Source organism: Micropterus dolomieu, linkage group LG22, assembly GCF_021292245.1.
Source record: "Micropterus dolomieu isolate WLL.071019.BEF.003 ecotype Adirondacks linkage group LG22, ASM2129224v1, whole genome shotgun sequence".
In the NCBI taxonomy this organism is placed as follows: domain Eukaryota; kingdom Metazoa; phylum Chordata; class Actinopteri; order Centrarchiformes; family Centrarchidae; genus Micropterus; species Micropterus dolomieu.
Genome location: NC_060171.1, coordinates 23160058 through 23167498, shown reverse-complemented (window position 1 = coordinate 23167498; position 7441 = coordinate 23160058). Strand labels below are relative to the sequence as shown.

Genomic DNA, 7441 nt, shown 5'->3' with positions numbered 1-7441 from the left:
CAAAGAGAGAGGGGGGGGGGGGGGGGGGGTTCAAGACACCAGCAAGAAAGAGAAAATGTCTTCCTCGGGGGCCCAGAGATATTAAATCAACAGAGAGGAGAGGAGAGAGGCAGGTGGATTTGACAGACTTGTCCCTCATGCTGAGAGGCTTGACATTAGACCTCTCATTGAATGTAGATGTGTTTGATCGAGCACATCAGAAGCAAAACAAGTAAATGTTGCTCATGGGTATAGATGGCAGTTACTCGTACACAAACGCACATTGGTGAGCAGAAATACACGTCTGAGCAAAAATCAGAGTTACAATGATTTTACCTATTTATTTGACACAAGTGTATTGACAGCAAATAAACAAGAGTCACAGGGTTAAACATTAGTGATTTTGATCATGCTTACAAGCATGTGACTGCATGAAAGACAGGAAAAAGCAAAATTAGGAGAGCCTGCGTAACCAAATATAGGCATCGGTACATTTTTCACCTAGCCCTAGAGGACTGTCACATGCACATGCATCTTCATTCTGTCATTTTGTTTGTTCAAAGAATATACTCAAAGCACAATCTTTCAGGTAAATCTGTGCCACTTATTGTGCACACTTCAGACTACCATGCTTCCCACAACCCAGTGACAAATAGACCAAAGTGGACACTTTTTTCATCCGTAGAGATGAACAGATAAGCCGTATTTTTGGTGTCACTTTACTCTCTTGTCTGCAGCTTAAGGTGCTTCAGACCTGGGCCCTGTGCCAAGATGCAGGTTTACTGAGTTGCCTGGGTACCTTGGCAGAGTAAAACCTGGCTCCCCCTTCAATGCTGAACTGCCTGCTCCAGGTTTTACATAGCAAAGTTATCCAGATAATGTGGTAAACTTTTATGAAAGGCCTCAGTTATCATGCCCATGAGACCGACCATAGTTAATTGTTTGGTCAGTTTCATTTTGGCATTCCACAGACTTGGGGTTTGTTGCAGTCTGCTGTTTAATATTCCCCCTTTAACACACACTCGTCTTTGTGCCGTCTTGTCCAGCCTCCCCTTCATCCCTTCTTCCCGTCCTCTCCCTTTGTCATTCCTCAGGGGTAGCCGACTTATCTCTCATATGCAAACTCAACAACAGCAGCCTTGTCGGTATTAAGCTGTGTGTGTGTATGCATTTGTATCCATGCCAAAGATCTCTCTGGTGATCTTGAGTCAGGGGGGTGAAAAGCAGCTTTCTGGCGGTGAAGGGGCACCTCAGACAGATATACCGTCGTAGTCCCAAAGGTGTTCCTAGGATACTGAGAATCGGTCATAAATCTGAACCCTGCCCTCCTACCTTTTCCTTACTCACCTCGACTGTACCCCCCTCCCCTCCCCCCCACTGTTCTGAGAGGCGGGATCGTTACGCCTCCTCAGAGTAATGACAGGGAGAGAGTCGTGTGTGACACCTCCCTATCAAACTATAAATCAGGCGTATTGAGAGGCCCACTCTAAGCCTTGTGATGCACGTGCAACATAAACAGATTTCACCCTACACTTTCTGGCTGGGTATATCAACCGTCAGTACTTTGTTGGTACAGAATGAACACTGTGTATCAGAAAGTTCTAAAAGCTTGCATCCAATGCTCAGAAAACTTTGTGATTTTAATTCAAAGTTCGCAATTTCTTTTTGAGGAGTTTGGCTTTTTTTGTCAAATGGAGAAAAATGGCATTTTGTAGAAAATCAAGATTATATTTCACAAAGACAGATGATGTTTTATCCAAGATGGAGTTTTGTTATCATCACCAAAGCATTACATGGTATGGTATGGTATCAGTGTGGAAAAATTTAAGCAACATCCAGCCATAGTTGCATTAACACCATCCTTAACACATTTTATCCTTTTCCCAGCACATTAAACCCCAACCCCACCGCCCAACATCAGAAGATGAAGATCTCTGCATTCAAGGTACAAAGTACAAGGTAGTTTATTTATCATTATACAACACAAGATTGTTCCTTTTCCAATGACCTTATTTCTGTCACATGCTTCGGAAAAAAATGGATGAAAAACAAAAGTGTAGCAAAGTTTGAAGGAGCTACCTGCTGCTTCATAAACATTCGTTGCCGGTTCCATAGCATTCATGCTTTCATAAAATATACTAAAATTATTTTAAAACATCTCATTTCTGTCTGTGGGAAAAAGATGCACTCTGCCTGTGACCACCTGGTAGTCTGAGCATTATTTTTATTTTTGCATTAACCCCCCTGTTAACTATGATCCATCTCTGTTCTAATAATACGTTTCACTTTTAAGTAGTTTTTTAATTCAGAAAATGGCTATAAAACCGGACCTACATGTGATTTGAGATGTGTTCACAGTACAAACGCTTTATTATTATTTATTTATATATATATTATATAAAGTCAAAACATTGTTCATGATTTGATGACGTATTGTACATTCCAAAGCTCTCGTCTGTACAAACCTCCCAGTATGGACCTTATCTCAGCACACACAACAGTATTTTTGTGGAATGAATCTTGGGATAAATTAAAAGACATCTTATCTGTCTTAACTGTTTTCACGGTGCTGCGATAGGTTACCTGAAGGTCCACACACACACACACACACACACACACACACGCTGCCTTTCTGTGTCTCTTTCCAAAGGCCAGGTATGTTGGAACTCCCAAGGTAAATATTAGTAGCATGTGAGAACAGATGTTTTTGCACAGCAGACTGACTTAAGCGGTGGAGTAACATGTGGCTTGCTCTCTAACTACCTGGCAGCTGTTCAAAGTATGTCACAGTCCGGGGACTCCGGCTTTCAGTTTCAAAGTTGAATCTAATCAAAACCAGCAGTGAATGGATTGAATCAGTTTGTGAACTACCACTGTAATGTCCGTGACCTCAGATTGATGTCCTGGGACGAAACTGGGCGGAATTCTTCACTTTCATCTGTGAAAACATTCATTCAGCAGACGGGTCCGTGTTTTCCTTTGGTTGGAGTCATATATTTTTGTAGTAATATTAACGGTCCAACCCTGCACAGGAATGTGCACCTGCTCTGTCCTGGATTGATAACAGCCTTACCTAAGACTGAACTTAAGTCTTGTATATCACTGTCTAATGATGTGACAGAGCTGTGTGTAGATGATGTAGGTCTTTGGCTTTGAGCTCTCTCGAATGCCATTTTTCTTTGCAGCAGCACATTGATATTTGTTTCCTTGGGCATGCTGATGGCAAAATTCTCTTTAACTCAGATAAGGACTGGCAAGTGTATATTTTATCATGGATTGCTCGGAATTAAAGTATGATGAAAGACCAACACCAGTCTCAGTCGCTGGCAAAATAGCCTCCCTTCAATACGTCTCCAGTCAGAGGAGTTTTCAACTGTATGAATTAAATTACATTCAGCTGCCTGGACTGAACCATTGACGTTTTCTTTTGTATAATTTGAGGCCTTAGAATGTAAGATGACAAAAAAAGAAAGCAAGAAAACTGGAGTGAATAATTGATATGAGCAGACATGGAAGCGGCCTTTAAATTACTGATGAGCTTAGCTTCAAACCTGTGACACTGGAGGCTGTGCCATTCCTGACTCCTCACAGAGGAAGTGAGAGTAGAGCACACACACAAACACACACGCACCTGCAGAAAAATTCATCTATAAATAGCATGGGTTGGTAAATTTAAGGCTACTAATTTCTACTCGTGTGTTGTGTAAATTACATCCTTTTTAAATGAGTGGGTTCACTTTTACAGTTACATGTTGCTTTAGTCCCACATAAAGCATCGTCATTTAGTTTGAGTCAGCCAATCTGCTGTCTGTCTTTCAACTATGTAACATATTATTTTAGATGTGTGATAGCTGAATGTCCATCTGACTGTACTCACTGCACACTTGTATGTGTTATCTGATGTGTGCACTCTGTATAGAGTTTGGCTGGGAACAGACCAATGTCCTCCTTCCCTGGCAAACATTGCTGAGTCAGGTCGGGTGTATGTAATTACACATGGGTGCCCATCAGCAGTCTGAGAGCCTTCTTCCCTGGCTCACCCAACAATACAAACTCCTGTGCTGCTTGCAGGGCTCAGCCTGCAGACAGCCAAACCACTCATCCTGAGCCGAGGTCTCGGTGGAGGCCAGTTCTGCCTGGCCTTCCACAGGCTATGTGCAATCCTGCATTATCATTCTCACCATCAGCTGCTGGCTGTGTGGGTGGATCCATGAGTCAGCGCAAACAAATTCCTGGTCTCTAATGTACTCGCCTCCGCACGTTTTCCGGGGTTGAAGTGAATGACTACTGCCAAGCCAGGTATGAATAAGTCTTTCACTCGGTGAGATGAATAATGTAGTATTATTTTATTGTGGCTGGGGCTGTATAAACTATTGAGCCCACAAGCTTGTGCGAGTGTACCTTGTTTCATTTATTCATTGAGCCTATTCAATGAAATTCAAAAGTGTGCCAGGGTTTCTTTATATATCCAAAAACAAAACTTACCTTCTAAGCATTTTCGTGAATTCAAATGAACTTAAGAGTCTTTCTCTCACACCTTCCCCCTCCCTCCTTCTCTCTTGTGGTTCAGGCCAGGTTAGCCTCTGTCTGTATGAGTGCTGCTGGAGATTCATGATGACTGGGATTTCACACTAAGTGCTGTTTTACACAGTGTGGCTGCAGTAGTAGTGACAACCACAGTTGATGGCCATGCCCTGAATGGCCGTGTCGAGGCCTGCTTCAGATCAAATGGAATAATTGACCTCAACCTTTAACCCTCCTCCATCATCAATTATCGCACAGCGATTACACAGAGTGGAATAACCCCATTCATGCAGCTGATCTGGGATATGCGCTCACAAGCTTTTACTAATGAGTCTGCTTTTGTAAATATATATACCTCTGCCCATATTTGCCCTTGATTTAGAGGCAGAGGTGTGCCCTGTGCTAATGAACCACTGATCCACTCTCATTGAGATTTCACACTTGGACGAACCAATCATTATAATGGAGAAGGCTGAAGGCTGCAGCGACAGATTTCTGTATGTAAGTATGACGACTAAAGCTTATTAGTGCTGTTTCTGATTCCTCTGCGCCAAGTCATTAGCATGTCAATAGAGGAGAGACACGGACGGACAGGGGACATTTTTCAAAGAGTTAGTCGGTCACAAGCGTTTGGATTTTGTTCCAAGAAATATTTGCCAAATTAATGTGCTGTGACAAAATGCATTATTCATCAAGTGTGTTGAAGCTTCAGTGAAGCTTCAGTGAAGCTCCGTTAGCAGGGAACCAGGCAAGCAGTTTGTCTGGAGCGCCTGCTGCAGCCTGGCCCTCTACTGTGAGGAAGAAGAAGCAACACAGTCAGTGTCATAGTAAAATACACAATTTTATATGTATACACTAATGCCTGCATATAAATTAAATGCTATCTCATAAACACACACAAGTTTTCCTTTTTGCTGCAGAGGTTTTGCATGTACAACAAAGTGAAGAGACTGCTGTTTGATGTCTTGTTAACGCCCCCCAGAAAAACTAAACCATCTAGCCGTGGCTAAACTATTTTTCCTACGTTTTACTGCCTTGTCACATACTATAAAAGCAAATTATCTTTTGTGTGAGAGGTGTGTCTACATTGGAAAGTTATTAAGTTTTAATTTAGCCCAATAGAAACCCTCAGATCTTGGATCTAGTTTCCTCATGTGCCCAGTGGACCACTCCCTGCTCTCTGACCGCAGGCTCTGCAGCACCGCTGATAATGGCTTCTACATGGGAGTTACGGTGTTGTGGGAGCTGTGGATGGCTCTTAGAAAGCATCGCTTTCTTCATGACAGATCTGGAAGAAGATCTGTTAGAATCAAATCAAATCATGATCACATAAATATATGAGGCTAGGCTAGGCTTGTCTGTGCTATTTTATAAAGCATCCACCATCTGCGTTTGCCTGAGGACTAAGTTGGTCCTAGTGTGTGCAGATGTTTTGTATAGGGGATTAGCACAGTTCAGTCCCTGAAGCAACATTTACTTTTAGAAAGACTTCTGATCTTTTGAAAAGAGATGTTAAAGAGTCGAGCGATACTTTGTGAAAATACTGGTGAATTTATGCAGAAGAAAAATTCAAATTGCAGGTGGAAGAAAAGAGAATCGGAAATGTAAGTTATTATTCTAAAAAGCCTTTTTCCATTAAAGTACTATGTAGGGAAGCTTTCCAAAGCCCTGGGGCTGTGTCTGCAAAAGCTTGCTCATCGTTAATAATGATGTTGATGTTTTTTTCTTTCACCCAGCTGGTTGCTTCCAGCACCACGTGGATACTTCTGTCCAAATTTAGCGTAAGTGGTCACATATGCAAGGACAGCACCCTTACCAGATTAGTTGTTTGTATGAGTTTTGATTAAATAATTAAAGCCAGTTGAAACTCCTGCAATGTATGGTTGTTGTACTTGTGTGTGTAGTACCACACTTTTGTAGGAAGTGTACATGACATTTAGACAGTAGACATTTTTCTTGCTGTGCAAACAGAAAGTGACTGAGAATACCCATGTGATTCAACACGAGATTTCCACAGAGAACCAGTTCTAATTGCTGAAGCAAAAGGATAATTTTCTACCATTATGAATAATTATTGTGCTGCACTCAACTACGGGCATGTTGTGAACTTTTCTGGTTGTCTTTGCTCTCATCGGTCTTTGAGAACATAAACGGCGCTCACTTGGTAGACTGAAACACCGGATGACAAAGAAGGGGGAGGAGGAATAAAGAATGCAAAACAGGCGAGGCGAGGGAGGACAAAAGAAAGTATTTTATTAGTTTTATCACTGGTAACATGTGGACACAGCAGAATGGCTGTAAAAGCTGGCGAGGCACAGCAGATGACACGGTGATGCCAGGGGCCACAAAAGAGGCAACACTGTCTGCTGAGTGAGTGTGGAACCAGAACAACAATAGTGTCTCTGCAGTACAGATGAGACCAGGCTGCTCTGTGCCAGCGTGTTACTGGCTCTTTGAGTGTCTGTGTGTCTCTGCCAATGTGGACCAGAGTGGCACAGAGGGGACAGCTTCTCCCAGCACTGTTCATTGTCCTCTAACAGCGATGTCTAACCTGTTGTATACACTTTAACCAGCCTGGGCCAGGGTCTTATTTTCTCTGCTGATGCTGATAGGGAGAACTGTTTGTCTACACTTGTATTTCTGTGTGTTTGTGTATCTGACGTTGGTTCACATCTGAGGCAGTGTGTGATGTACGCTCTGCCCTTTACTCCTGCCATTGTTCCACAGACTTCTGTTGTTGCAGAGATAGCACAGTAATCACGCTGAGCTGGAGCAACCTCACATAAATATAGCCCTAAATGGCAGGCTTGCTTGCAAACACACTTACACATACAAGCTCGGACATGAGCACATACAAAACTACCTTTGACCATTGCACTAGCTTGGCACACACACACACACACACACACACACACACACACACACACACACACACACA

The 7441-nt window shown here is 42.6% G+C and overlaps 1 protein-coding gene across 7 annotated transcripts in view; it reads left to right on the top strand.

Moving 5' to 3' along the window:
- The window catches only part of rassf7a (Ras association domain family member 7a), a 36935-nt gene that overhangs the window by 17436 nt on the left and 12058 nt on the right, over positions 1-7441 (top strand). For 2 of the 7 annotated variants that reach the window (XM_046038075.1, XM_046038077.1), the window contains one exon: positions 1867-1924. The exons of 4 other annotated variants lie outside the window; for them this stretch is intronic. The gene's annotated coding sequence lies outside the window, so the exon portion shown is untranslated. Of the gene's footprint in view, positions 1-1866; positions 1939-7441 lie in introns of all 7 variants that reach the window. One more of the 7 variants, XM_046038076.1, reaches the window with a different exon arrangement.